Below are 14,194 nucleotides of genomic sequence, written 5' to 3'. Positions count from 1 at the left end.
CCTACATCACCATGTTGGAGTGCACATAAATAAGACTTTTAACTTTTAACTAATAAAGTTTTAATAATTAATTAATAATAACAAAATAAGAAATCTTTTATAATTTATCATGACATGTCATATCCTATCATTATGATGAGATTTATAGTTTCATCAAAAGAGCCAGAGACAGTAAGAATAAAATGTCAGTAATTATATCAGATCTGATATGAAAAATGAACAATCTAAATCAAAATATTAATTGCTAAAACAATTGAGATGATTAACGAAAACAATTTTAACCATGTTTTGGAAACAAAATGAAAGTAGGAAAATCAGTAGGCTACACGACATGTCCACATGAGACTGACCTTTTATTTTGGTTTGGTAGCTACATTATTTTTTTATAAACGTGTACAACAGATATAGGCCTATCGTTTTAGTAGTGACATAAATCTGCTATGAATATTACAAAGTGACAAACTTCTAAAATAGACTGGTGAGTTACGGTGAGTAAAAAAATTAAAAATAAAAAACAAATGTCGCAAACATTAAGAAACTCCCGCCAGGATAAAGTTAGCTTGACATTTGACATTCGTTATTCATTTTGTAATTGCACGGATTGGCTGTGGAATCCGGATGGGAAAAGTGAAGTTGACTTTCGCCGAGAAAACGCTATTTTCAAATTGTTTTTGTTTTTGTATTGTTTTTGAATATCCCCTATACTTTTTTTGAAGAGTATATATACTCTTCAAAAAAAGTAGGGGATATTCAAAAACAATACAAAATATATATATATATATATTATATATATATAGGGCCTAACAACAGCTTGAAAATTGAATGACATAAATAACAGCACGGATTGTCTAGCGCACGAGAGTACGCTTTTGATTGTATACCCCGTATTTTTCCTACCTTTATGGAAAAAAGCCTATAGAAAAATGATTATTGTACTTGTAGCACTGAGAAGTAGTAATACTAATAGTGTTTTTTGTACGTTTAGGATATAGATTTCTAACGACTTTGGTAAATTTGTACGAATATCGGTAAAATTCGAATTATCGCAACAAATCGAATACGAAGAGGCCAAAATCTGTACATACGCTGTGTTAATTAACGTGGCTGAAAAATTGACTGAAAGGTGATTTAATTATCGCTGGGGTGAAAATCTCTGCGACGGTGCATTTTCTGTACTGGGTGTGTCAATTAACGAGCGGGTTCAAAACGAATGACACGATGTGTATTCTTTGTATAATTTTCAGCAACAACAATTTATTACTACAATGATCTATTTTGACATTTTCACAATATTTTAAGGTCATAGTTTTAAACTTATATAGCCTCATTTTAAATATTTCTGGTCATTTATTATTCTATATTGAGTCCCACGTCATGAATTTTTTTTTAAACAAATAATCCATTAATATTATTTTAAAAGATATCTCAAACTTTCAATAAGACAATTTTGGGGAAATGTGATGTAAAGAAATAACATAATCTTATAATTTAGCATCAGTCCACGTACGCCACGATAATTTCTAGGCCTTACTATCTCAGTAGTTAAGATGTTATGTTTTCCTGGAACAGCGGGTAAAAATTAGGCGATTCAACTCAAGTTAGCCGCTTCAAGAGTAGTTATGTTAGTGATGTAAGCCGCTTCAAGAGGACATATATTATTAATTAATAATATACATTATTTTTTTATCTTTGACTAGACAGAAATGGACTCTCCAGGGCGTTTTACGGGGTGGAAAAAATTAAATTCGCGTGGAGGGTGGGGTGGGGGTGCATGCCTCAAAATTAATTTCTGGTGACCGGAAGTGGATGAATTCTAGCTCTGTTGCACCAGAGTGCAGATCCTGATTCGCTTGGGTGGATTTGGGGAGGGCGTGGGGTGGGGGTGTAGCCCTGTTGAAGGGCTATTTGTTGGTCAGACGCCCGTTTGTAAACGCCCAGAAGGTCCCATGGTATTTGTGAAGTATATCTGTATGGAAATCAGATAGAAAACTTTTTAAAAAAAACTTAATTTGTGCCGCACACTTCTAATATTAAGTTGACAAATAGACAAATTATCATGATTGTGAAGGTTAAATGAGTCAAGAGAAGGTCGTATAATGATATTAAAGCACTGAGCGTAATAAAATATTCTAGAAACTTTGAGATATGAATCTTATAATAATATTTATCGATTTTTGAGATGTCATAAGCCAATAGGTATAACAAATTTTAACATAATGTATGATATTTAAATTACACACAGTGTTTGAGTTTAAAATATAAAGTATGATCCTAACTTTAAACGAGCTAATATTTAATAGACGACAACTGTAACAAGATATCAAAACACTCATAGGAAAATAATACAGGTAGATGATGTAAAATAACTACAATTACTCTAAAATAGTAACATTTATACATTATATACATTAGTATGAACATAACATAAATACATTTATACAGCGTGAACATCAGTGTAGCCAGGTGTAGTGGTATGGTTATATCAAAGTTTAAAAGTAAACTTTCTAGAATGAATATAAAATCTAGATGATAAGAAATGAGTTAATCGATAACCTTCAAAAACAGGGTTTGATTTGTTGTTTGGCTCGATTTAGGACTATGGTGCAGTCGAATCATGATAACAAGATTCTTCCATACCACTTGTCTTCGTTTGGGTGAGATCCGCATTACCCTCAAACTGGATTGATTTGGGTACAGTGTGTGATTTATTTTTGAAACCGACATTGTTATCATCAAGGGCTTTTTCAATATTCGTGTGTTGATAAACTTTGATTATCTTTTCATTGACTAATTTTGCGTAAATAACTCCTTCTATAAACCAGGTTTGAGATACGAGAGTTGAGTTTAAGGTTTTGTGTAACACCTGAGAGTTTATGTACGCATAAGGTCCTCTCGGATAGTAATGTTGAATCCCTTCAGGAAGTTTGTCCTTTCGAGACATGAATTTAACAATTATTACTCGACATTTTCCGACTTTAAATGGACCAAGACGATGCGCAATGTCAATGTGTTCGGGGGGCATTTGAACACCAATTTTATAAAAAAAAACATCTACTGATTTCTTTATTGATTCAGTAAAATTGTCATTTTGATTGTCAGGTAATCCATATATCCGAACACTCGATCTTCTGGTCCATTGTTCCAGGGGGATCACGTGACTAAGTGGGTAAGACGCTGGCACGCTAGCCTGGAGGTCGGGTGTTCGATCCCTGCATTGGCCGAGAAAGTTCATCCAGATTTTCCAGCATGGTTTCCCCTTGTCAGTGGTGCAGAACGGAGGGCCTGGTAAGGACAGCTGTCTAGTCCTTCGGATGATACGAAAAACCGTGGACCCGTGTATACATTGGAATGCACGTAAAAGATCCCATGGCAGTTGGAATTCGATATAAGAGTAGGCGATAGTGCCGCTGCCCGGGCAAAATTTCCCTCATAGCACACTGTATGCGGCATGCCCGTCTTCATTAGCCCAGTATAGGAGCAGAACAGTAGGACGTTAAACCCCATTTCATTTCCATTGTTCTAGATCGTTTACCCTTTGTAGTGATAATGCAGCTACTACATCTTTGGTATCTTATAATTCAGTTTCGAGCTGATTATTTTTATTTGTAATGATATCCACTTGGAGTTTTAAATTAGTATTTTCAGATTGTAATATCACTGATTTGTTTTTCCAGGTTTCGGATCCGTTCGTTAATTGTAATAACGATGTCTAATTTAAAATTTTCTATAGTTACTTCATTTATTTTCAGTTGGTTCATTAAATGGAGACACCGAGGATGGGGCCGATACAGAAATTGATCCGTGTTCTCAAATTAATATGAAGCGCCATGCCCCGTTCACATAATCTTCAATGGCCTGTGCATGGATTTCAGAAGCTTAGTTTAAGCAGCAGCTCATTTTACGTCTACGCCAGCTTGTTCACAGCAAAATTACAGATTCAGTAAAAACAACGATGCTGAATTATTTTATTTTAAACGATTGTTAACTACATGTATAAGTATATAACTGATTAAGAAACAGTATATAACAAAAACAACTAAATAATGTACAATAATTAATTTATCCAATACACTATATGATATTTTGGATAAGTTAATTTAATTGAGTTATTTACATATCAATGCATACTATAAAAAAAGAAAATGGGTAAAAACATAAAAAAAAGCAAATCCTTGTGTATCTACTGGAAATGTTTGCTCACTATATTGACCTCACATTATAAAATACATAATCATGCATATAATATAAATGAAAAATTATAACAGTAGACGCCTGTCATCAGGGGGGGATTGGGGCCGGATACCAGCCCAGGCTCACGTGTCGGAGCGGCCCCTTCTACTGACCGCGGAGCCCGGACGGGGGTCCGGAGGCTTTCCGCCGGGAAAATTTTGAAAAATGAACCCCAATATGCGATTTGGTGGCATATCTGATTATAATCTCTGTCAAATAGTATATCTCATAAATCGATTAATTTAGGACAAAACCCCGACCTGCAAGTAATTTACAACCATCAACCTGTCACATCGTCATATTATGCAGGATTCCGAATTCCGGCCCACTCCCAGCACACCCGGCCCAGAAAGTCTATTATACCAGCCCATTCCAGACTCCAGTGGCGTGGCGGTCCGTTAAAGCCACCGGCCACATACAACATGATCATCATCGCTCCATGGCCGGTCCAATACCCCCCCCCCCCCTATAATGTTCAGCAGAAAAAGGTTTTCTAGACGAATTGGACAAAATTATTTTTTTCAGTTTTTTGTCCGACCGGCCCTTCGGGCGATCGCCCGATGGCCCAATCCGCCCCTGCCTGTCATACAACTTCATTTAAAACAATACTATTTTGGCGATAACAAGATTATAATTTGTTTAATTTAACATCAGATATTTTGATTACAATAACAAAAACTTTCAATGGGAAATAAGAATATATATCAAAATCCCTTATTATCTAAAATTATATAATTCGTTAAGAAATAATATAACCTGTTTCGTCTGATGAACTATCAGTTAGCCCATATTCAACAATATTTTAAAATATATGGGTATAGATAAAAATAAATATTTAATGTGGTTGCGTGCAAAAACCTTATTAAAATCTCCTCGACTCCACCACCACCCCACGTTTGTATGTCGAAAATTTCGAAATGATTTTGGCCCCATTAAAATTACCATATACAGGTATGTTCCAAATTTAGGGAAAAGGGGAAATTTAAAATTTGGACCTATATGACGGACCGACAGGCATAATACATCCCCGCCCCCATCACATCATGTTAGTATGTCGAAAATTTCGAAATAATTTTGACCCACTTCAAATTCCCATAACGGTTATGTTCCAAGTTTCGGAAAATAGAAAATTTAGAATTTTGTTCTGTTATATGAAATATGGGCATTTGCAAATATCTGATTATTGTTAAATATAGACGAAACAAAATCTGATTATTGTTTAATATGGGCATATAAACAAAGACTAAATGAAGTACAATAATTAATCTGTCCAATACATTATATGATATTTTGGATAAGTTGATTTAATTGAGTTATTTACATATCAAGGCATTCTATAAAAAAAGAAAATAGGTAAAAACATAAAAAAAAAAAGCAAAATAAGTCCTTGTGTATCAACTGGAAATGTTTGCTCACTATTGGCCTCACATTATAAAATACATAATCATGCATATAATATAAATAATGAAAAATTATAACAGCAGTCACTTGTCATACAACCTCATTTAAAACAAAACTATTTTGGCGACAAGATTATAATTTGTTTAATTTAACATCAGATATTTTGATTACAATAACAAAAACTTTCAATGGAAAATAAGAATATAAATCAAAATCTCTTATTATCTAAAATTATATGATTGGTTAAGAAATAATATAACCTATTTCGACTGATGAACTATCAGTTAGCCCACATTCAACAATATTTTAAAATATATAAATAATGTGGGTATAGATAAAAAAAAAAAATAAAAAAATATTTAATGTGGATGCGCGCAAAAATCTTATTAAAATCTCCTCGACCCCCACCCAACGTTTGTATGTCGAAAATTTCGAAATGATTTTGGCCCCATTAAAATTACCATATACAGATATGTTCCAAATTTAGGGAAAAGGGGAAATTTAAAATTTGGACCTATATGACGGACCGACAGGCATAATACATCCCCGCCCCCATCACATCATGTTAGTATGTCGAAAATTCCGAAAAAATTTTGACCCACTTCAAATTCCCATAACGGTTATGTTCCAAGTTTCGGAAAATAGAAAATTTAGAATTTTGTTCTGTTATATGAAATATGGGCATTTGCAAATATCTGATTATTGTTAAATATAGAAGAAACAAAATCTGATAATTGTTTAATATGGGCATATCAAAAAAACTAAATAAAGTACAATAATTAATCTGTCCAATACATTATATGATATTTTGGATAAGTTGATTTAATTGAGTTATTTACATATCTAGGCATTCTATAAAAAAAGAAAAAAAGGTAAAAACATAAAAAAAAGCAAAATAAGTCCTTGTGTATCAACTGGAAATGTTTGCTCACTATTGGCCTCACATTATAAAATACATAATCATGCATATAATATAAATAATGAAAAATTATAACAGCAGACACCTGTCATACAATCTCATTTAAAACAAAACTATTTTGGCGACAAGATTATAATTTGTTTAATTTAACATCAGATATTTTGATTACAATAACAAAAACTTTCAATGGAAAATAAGAATATAAATCAAAATCTCTTATTATCTAAAATTATATGATTGGTTAAGAAATAATATAACCTATTTCGACTGATGAACTATCAGTTAGCCCACATTCAACAATAGTTTAAAATATATAAATAATATGGGTATAGATAAAAAAAAATAAAAAAATATTTAATGTGGTTGCGCGCAAAAATCTTATTAAAATCTCCTCGACCCCCACCCAACGTTTGTATGTCGAAAATTTCGAAATGATTTTGGCCCCATTAAAATTACCATATACAGATATGTTCCAAATTTAGGGAAAAGGGGAAATTTAAAATTTGGACCTATATGACGGACCGACAAGCATAATACATCCCCGCCCCCATCACATGTTAGTATGTCGAAAATTCCGAAAATTTTTTGACCCAGTTCAAATTCCCATAACGGTTATGTTCCAAGTTTCGGAAAATAGAAAATTTAGAATTTTGTTCTGTTATATAAAATATGGGCATTTGCAAATATCTGATTATTGTTAAATATAGACGAAACAAAATCTGATTATTGTTTAATATGGGCATATAAACAAAGACTAAATGAAGTACAATAATTAATCTGTCCAATACATTATATGATATTTTGGATAAGTTGATTTATTTGAGTTATGCACATATCAAGGCATTCTATAAAATAAGAAAATAGGTAAAAACATAAAAAAAAGCAAAACAAGTCCTTGTGTATCAACTGGAAATGTTTGCTCACTACTGACCTCACATTATAAAATACATAATCATGCATATAATATAAATAATGAAAAATTATAACAGCAGACACCTTATATAATTGGTTAAGAAATAATATAACCTATTTCGACTGATGAACTATCAGTTTAGCCCACATTCAACAATATTTTAAAATATATAAATAATATGGGTATAGATAAACAAAATATTTAATTTGGTTGCATGCAAAAATCTTATTAAATCTCCTCGACCCCCACCACCACCCCACGTTTGTATGTCGAAAATTTCGAAATGATTTTGGCCCCATTAAAATTACCATATACAGGTATGTTCCAAATTTAGGGAAAAGGGGAAATTTAAAATTTGGACCTGTATGACGGACCGACAGCCATAATACATCCCCGCCCACATCACATCATGTAAGTATGTCGAAAATTTTGAAATAATTTTGACCCCATTCAAATTCCCATAACGGTTATGTTCCAAGCTTAGGAAATGGAAATTTAGAATTTTGTTCCTAATATGAAATATGGGCATATAAAAATCTAATTATCGTTTAACATAGGCCTATAAAAAATACATCATGTACAGTAATTAATTTGTCCAATACAGAAAATGGGTAAAACAAATAAAAAACCCAAAAAAATAAGTTCTTGTATATGAAAATATCACTATAAAACACCATGTTAAAATTCACACACGAGAAGATAGGGGTCAGTTGTCCCTGTGTTATAATAAAAACAAGTTAAAACAGGGTCAGCTAATTGATGTTTGGAGTCATCACTGCAGATAGAAAAAACCCGTGGGGAAAAAGAATCTGCTTGCTTTATGTGGAAAAGCGAAGTTCTCGCAGTAAAAACCACAGATCGACCAGTAGATTATTTACATATTAAAAACTGTTTGCGCGATTATTTCCATATATTTATAACTTCAAATCCTTTAAAACAGTTCACCACTTCAAGGTTTCAAATCATATATAGTCTGCAGTCCAGTAAAGTTTTCTATATAGATGATGACTCTTCTCAGACAAAAGTTATCTGAAAAGGGAAAGAAGAGCCAGCAGCAACACAGAACAATTTAAACATTTATAATAAATACATGACATTAAACGTTTAAACATCAATACCATAAATTTTATATGCACTGTCAATATGAATAAATTGTTGGATTATGTTATCCAAAGGCAACTAACAATATAAAAATGTGAATATTTATATCAATCTTTGTAGGCTTTTCTAACAATCTCTAATGTTTGGTGTTATCAGGTGGCCAATTAACTCATGCGCGTTGGATCCCAAAGACTGTCATTAAGTCAGTGCTGGGTTTCGATTTTTCGCGTTTACGTGAAAAGGAGTAGGGTCACCTGTCCAATCTCGTGGGGGTTTTCTGGATCCTAAAGACCCCGACGCGCCAGCAAATTGTTAAAATAAAATTGAACCATATGTTAGCCCTTAAATGACCCTAACTCCCATTTAAGATTTTTCCAAGTGCTCTGATCGACTGGAAGTATTTACTCACTATTGGTTTACAAAATCATGCATATAATATAAATAATTAATTAACAGTAGACATCTGTTACATAAATTCATGAGAAAAATACCATTTGAGCAATAACATGATTCTACCACCAGGTTGCCATGCACGATACGCCCACATTTCGACAGACTGGGCAGAGTCAGGGGGAATAATAAAATAAAATGTGAACGGACGTACGGACGACTATATACATACACATGAGAATGTGAGCGTATAAAAATAAATTAATCACCGATGGCGATATACAGAGGTATAACAATAGTTAACTCCAAATTACACAAGAACTCTATTAATATTTGAATCAACATGTTACAGTAAAGAAATATCTGCTAACAGGTCTTGGGCACACCTTTACAGAGACAAATGATTTGATGGACTTTTAGTGAGGATATCAGTTAAAACTACCAGATGAAACAACCCCAAATGTTAAGTTCTAGAGAAATGAATATATCATCGCCTAATGTGTGAATTTTAATGGATCTTTTTCCGTTCTGTATCAGAAGTCCATAACCTAATATGGACTGCCAACTACCAGTCATCAGAGATAACTGGGTGGCCAACCACAAGTCATCAAAGATAACTGGCCTCGTCGAAGACCAATGAATGAAGTGTGCACACCAGAAAACCCAATAGAAGCGAGACAGAAGTCCCTAGTATATATCATAGATGTAAATCAGTCACAATCCTGTTAGATTAACATTGTCATAAACCTTGAGTTCTGGTCTGTGTAATTATGTGTTGATCACAGTTCCCAAAGAACAGAAGTTCCAAATAGGTATGGATGTGTTTGTGTACTTGTTCTAAGAAGTAATGGTAAGTCTGCAGCCCACAACCATTACAACCAATTCTTATCTTCAGATAATAACATAGAAACTGTGTCGATAGAAGAAATCCGGAATCTTTGTTTATGTTGTGTATGTGGATTGCAGAAGAAACTGATTACGTATGAGGAATAGCTGTCTCATTTAGTCCTTGGGAAACATTCAAGAATTTTGTTCTCCAAACAATAACACAATGAACCTATCTCCAGAATATAACAGAACTGCTGAAACCTGTTTCGGTAGTAGCCAGAAGAAAACAATGTTATATATGTGTACTAGGAAAAATAATGTCGATGTTGTGTTTTCTCCTGAAAGAGATAAACATCTTCAGTCTGTTTATATTGGTTGAAGAAGTTATGACATGTTAATCTATCTAGTCTAGACATAACAAGTAGACTCGATCCCTCAGGTAGCTTTACACCAAATTTCCACTAAAAGTCAATGTTTCAAAGGACCCCTACTTTAAAATGTGTTTTTAACTTGTCAACAAAATGTCCTTTGCTGTACCTATTAGACGTACCAATGAAAAATTTAGAAAATATATATGGTTCATACATAATCCTGTTACTGTCAATCTAGAATTTGCAGGAGGTTATGGCCCGATATGTGCAAATATTGAAAGAAGGCGAGATCTTGGGGAAATAAACCTATACTTCCAAGTTTCGTCAAAATCGGATGAACATTGTGACCTGTAGAGTATCCATCAACAAAATCTGAACGGACAGACGGACCGGGGCAACGACAATATACGTCCACGAAAATATACGTCCACTGTTCAGCTAAGTCTGCAGCCTGCCACTACCCTCAAGAAAAACTGTACTCTCCTTTTATTCCAAATCGTCCAAACAGATCACCATACTACCTTGCCTGTAACCTCCTCCATCTGTGTCCACCAACCGGATTCCTGAAAACAAACTTAGGTGGCCGAAAGCAATTAGTACATGTACAATAACAAACAAACAAAAATGAATTGAAATCCAAATTAACTTAATCCCTACTTAACTAAATGGAACGGAACTGGACTGTTCAGCTGATCTTATCCCAAGAATTGAGAGCCGTTCAGTCTGCAGACTGCCACTACCCTCAAGAAAATCAATCAGAAAAACTGTACTCTCCTGTTATTTCAAATCCTCCAAACAAATCACCATACTGCCTTGCCTTGCCTTGCCCGCATCTTCTTCCATTTGTGTCCACCATTCTGCATCCACCAACCTGGTTCCTGAAAAACAAACTTAGGTGGCCGAAAGCAATTAGTACATGTGCAATAACAAACAAACAAAAATGAATTGAAATCCAAATCAACTTAATCCCTACTGAACTAAATGGAACTGAACTGGATTGTTCAGCTGATCTTATCCCTAGAATTGAGAACCGCTCAGTCTGCAGCCTGCCACTACCCTCAAGAAAATCAATCAGAAAAACTGTACTCTCCTTTTAAGCCAAATCTTCCAAACAGATCACCATACTGCCTTGCCTGCACCCTCTTCCATCTGTGTCCACCATTCTGCATCCACCAACATGGTTCCTGAAACACAAACTTAGGTGGCCGAAAGCAATTAGTACATGTGCAATGACAAACAAAACTGAATTAAAAGCCAAATTAACTTAATCCCTACTGAACTAAATGGAACTGAACTGGACTGTTCAGTTGTTCTTATCCCCAGAATTGAGGGGCGCTAAGTCTGCAGACTGCCACTACCCTCAAGAAAATCAATCAGAAAAACTGTACTCACCTTTTAAGTCAAATCTTCCAAAGAGATAACCATACTGCCTTGCCTTGCCTGCATCCTCTTCCATCTGTGTCCACCATTCTGCATCCACCAACTTGGTTCCTGAAACACAAACTTAGGTGGCCGAAAGCAATTAGTACATGTGCAATGACAAACAAACAAAAATGAATTGAAATCCAAATCAACTTAATCCCTACTGAACTAAATGGAACTGATCTGGACTGTTCAGCTGATCTTATCCCCAGAATTGAGAACCGCTCAGTCTGCAGACTGCCACTACCCTCAAGAAAATCAATCCGAAAAACTGTACTCTCCTGTTATTCCAAATCGTCCAAACAAATCACCACACTGCCTTGCCTTGCCTGCATCCTCTTCCATCTGTGTCCACCATTCTGCATCCAACAACCTGGTTCCTGAAAAACAAACTTAGGTGGCCGAAAGCAATTAGTACATGTGCAATGACAAACAAAACTGAATTAAAAGCCAAATTAACTTAATCCCTACTGAACTAACTGGAACTGAACTGGACTGTTCAGTTGTTCTTATCCCCAGATTTAAGAGGCGCTAAGTCTGCAGACTGCAACTACCCTCAAGAAAATCAATCAGAAAAACTGTACTCTCCTTTTGAGCCAAATCGTCCAAACAGATCACCATACTGCCTTGCCTTGCCTGCACCCTCTTCCATCTGTGTCCACCATTCTGCATCCACCAAAATGGTTCCTGAAACACAAACTTAGGTGGCCGAAAGCAATTAGTACATGTGCAATGACAAACAAAACTGAATTAAAAGCCAAATTAACTTACTCCCTACTGAACTAAATGGAACTGAATCTGACTGTTCAGTTGTTCTTATCCTCAGAATTGAGGGGCGCTAAGTCTGCAGACTGCCACTACCCTCAAGAAAATCAATCAGAAAAACTGTACTCTCCTTTTGGGCCAAATCGTCCAAACAGATCACCATACTGCCTTGCCTTGCCTGCACCCTCTTCCATCTGTGTCCACCATTCTGCATCCACCAACGTGGTTCCTGAAACACAAACTTAGGTGGCCGAAAATAATTAGTACATGTGCAATGACAAACAAAAATGAATTGAAATCCAAATCAACTTAATCCCTACTGAACTAAATGGAACTTAACTGGACTGTTCAGCTGATCTTATCCCCAGAATTGAGAATCGCTCAGTCTGCAGCCTGCCACTACTCTCAAGAAAATCAATCAGAAAAACTGTACTCTCCTTTTAAGCCAAATCGTCCAAACAGATCACCATACTGCCTTGCCTGCATCCTCTTCCATCTGTGTCCACCATTCTGCATCCACCAACCTGGTTCCTGAAAAACAAACTTTGGTGGCCGAAAGCAATTAGTACATGTGCTATGACAAACAAACAAAAATGAATTGAAATCCAAATCAACTTAATCCCTACTGAACTAAATGGAACTGAACTGGACTGTTCAGCTGATCTTATCCCCAGAATTGAGAACCGCTCAGTCTGCAGCCTGCCACTACCCTCAAGAAAATCAATCAGAAAAACTGTACTCTCCTTTTAAGCCAAATCTTCCAAACAGATCACCATACTGCCGTGCCTGCATCCTCTTCCATCTGTGCCCACCATTCTGCATCCACCAACGTGGTTCCTGAAACACAAACTTAGGTGGCCGAAAGCAATTAGTACATGTGCAATAACAAACAAACACAAATGAATTGAAATCCAAATCAACTTAATCCCTACTGAACTAAATGGAACTGAACTGGATTGTTCAGCTGATCTTATCCCTAGAATTGAGAACCGCTCAGTCTGCAGCCTGCCACTACCCTCAAGAAAATCAATCAGAAAAACTGTACTCTCCTTTTAAGCCAAATCTTCCAAACAGATCACCATACTGCCTTGCCTGCACCCTCTTCCATCTGTGTCCACCATTCTGCATCCACCAACATGGTTCCTGAAACACAAACTTAGGTGGCCGAAAGCAATTAGTACATGTGCAATGACAAACAAAACTGAATTAAAAGCCAAATTAACTTAATCCCTACTGAACTAAATGGAACTGAACTGGACTGTTCAGTTGTTCTTATCCCCAGAATTGAGGGGCGCTAAGTCTGCAGACTGCCACTACCCTCAAGAAAATCAATCAGAAAAACTGTACTCACCTTTTAAGTCAAATCTTCCAAAGAGATAACCATACTGCCTTGCCTTGCCTGCATCCTCTTCCATCTGTGTCCACCATTCTGCATCCACCAACTTGGTTCCTGAAACACAAACTTAGGTGGCCGAAAGCAATTAGTACATGTGCAATGACAAACAAACAAAAATGAATTGAAATCCAAATCAACTTAATCCCTACTGAACTAAATGGAACTGATCTGGACTGTTCAGCTGATCTTATCCCCAGAATTGAGAACCGCTCAGTCTGCAGCCTGCCACTACCCTCAAGAAAATCAATCCGAAAAACTGTACTCTCCTGTTATTCCAAATCGTCCAAACAAATCACCACACTGCCTTGCCTTGCCTGCATCCTCTTCCATCTGTGTCCACCATTCTGCATCCAACAACCTGGTTCCTGAAAAACAAACTTAGGTGGCCGAAAGCAATTAGTACATGTGCAATGACAAACAAAACTGAATTAAAAGCCAAATTAACTTAATCCCTACTG

General features: G+C 35.5%; 1 protein-coding gene across 1 annotated transcript in view; it reads right to left on the bottom strand.

Moving 5' to 3' along the window:
* LOC126818559 (SMC5-SMC6 complex localization factor protein 1) overlaps positions 1–543 on the bottom strand; it is a 28,644-nt gene extending 28,101 nt beyond the window's left edge. Inside the window, exon 1 of the mRNA XM_050546010.2 lies at positions 351–543. The gene's annotated coding sequence lies outside the window, so the exon portion shown is untranslated. The remainder of the gene's footprint in view (positions 1–350) is intronic.
* Positions 544–14,194: the final 13,651 nt, after the last annotated feature.

Source organism: Patella vulgata, chromosome 4 (assembly GCF_932274485.2).
Source record: "Patella vulgata chromosome 4, xgPatVulg1.2, whole genome shotgun sequence".
Classification (NCBI taxonomy): Eukaryota; Metazoa; Mollusca; class Gastropoda; family Patellidae; genus Patella; species Patella vulgata.
This window is presented reverse-complemented; position numbering and strand designations above follow the sequence as displayed.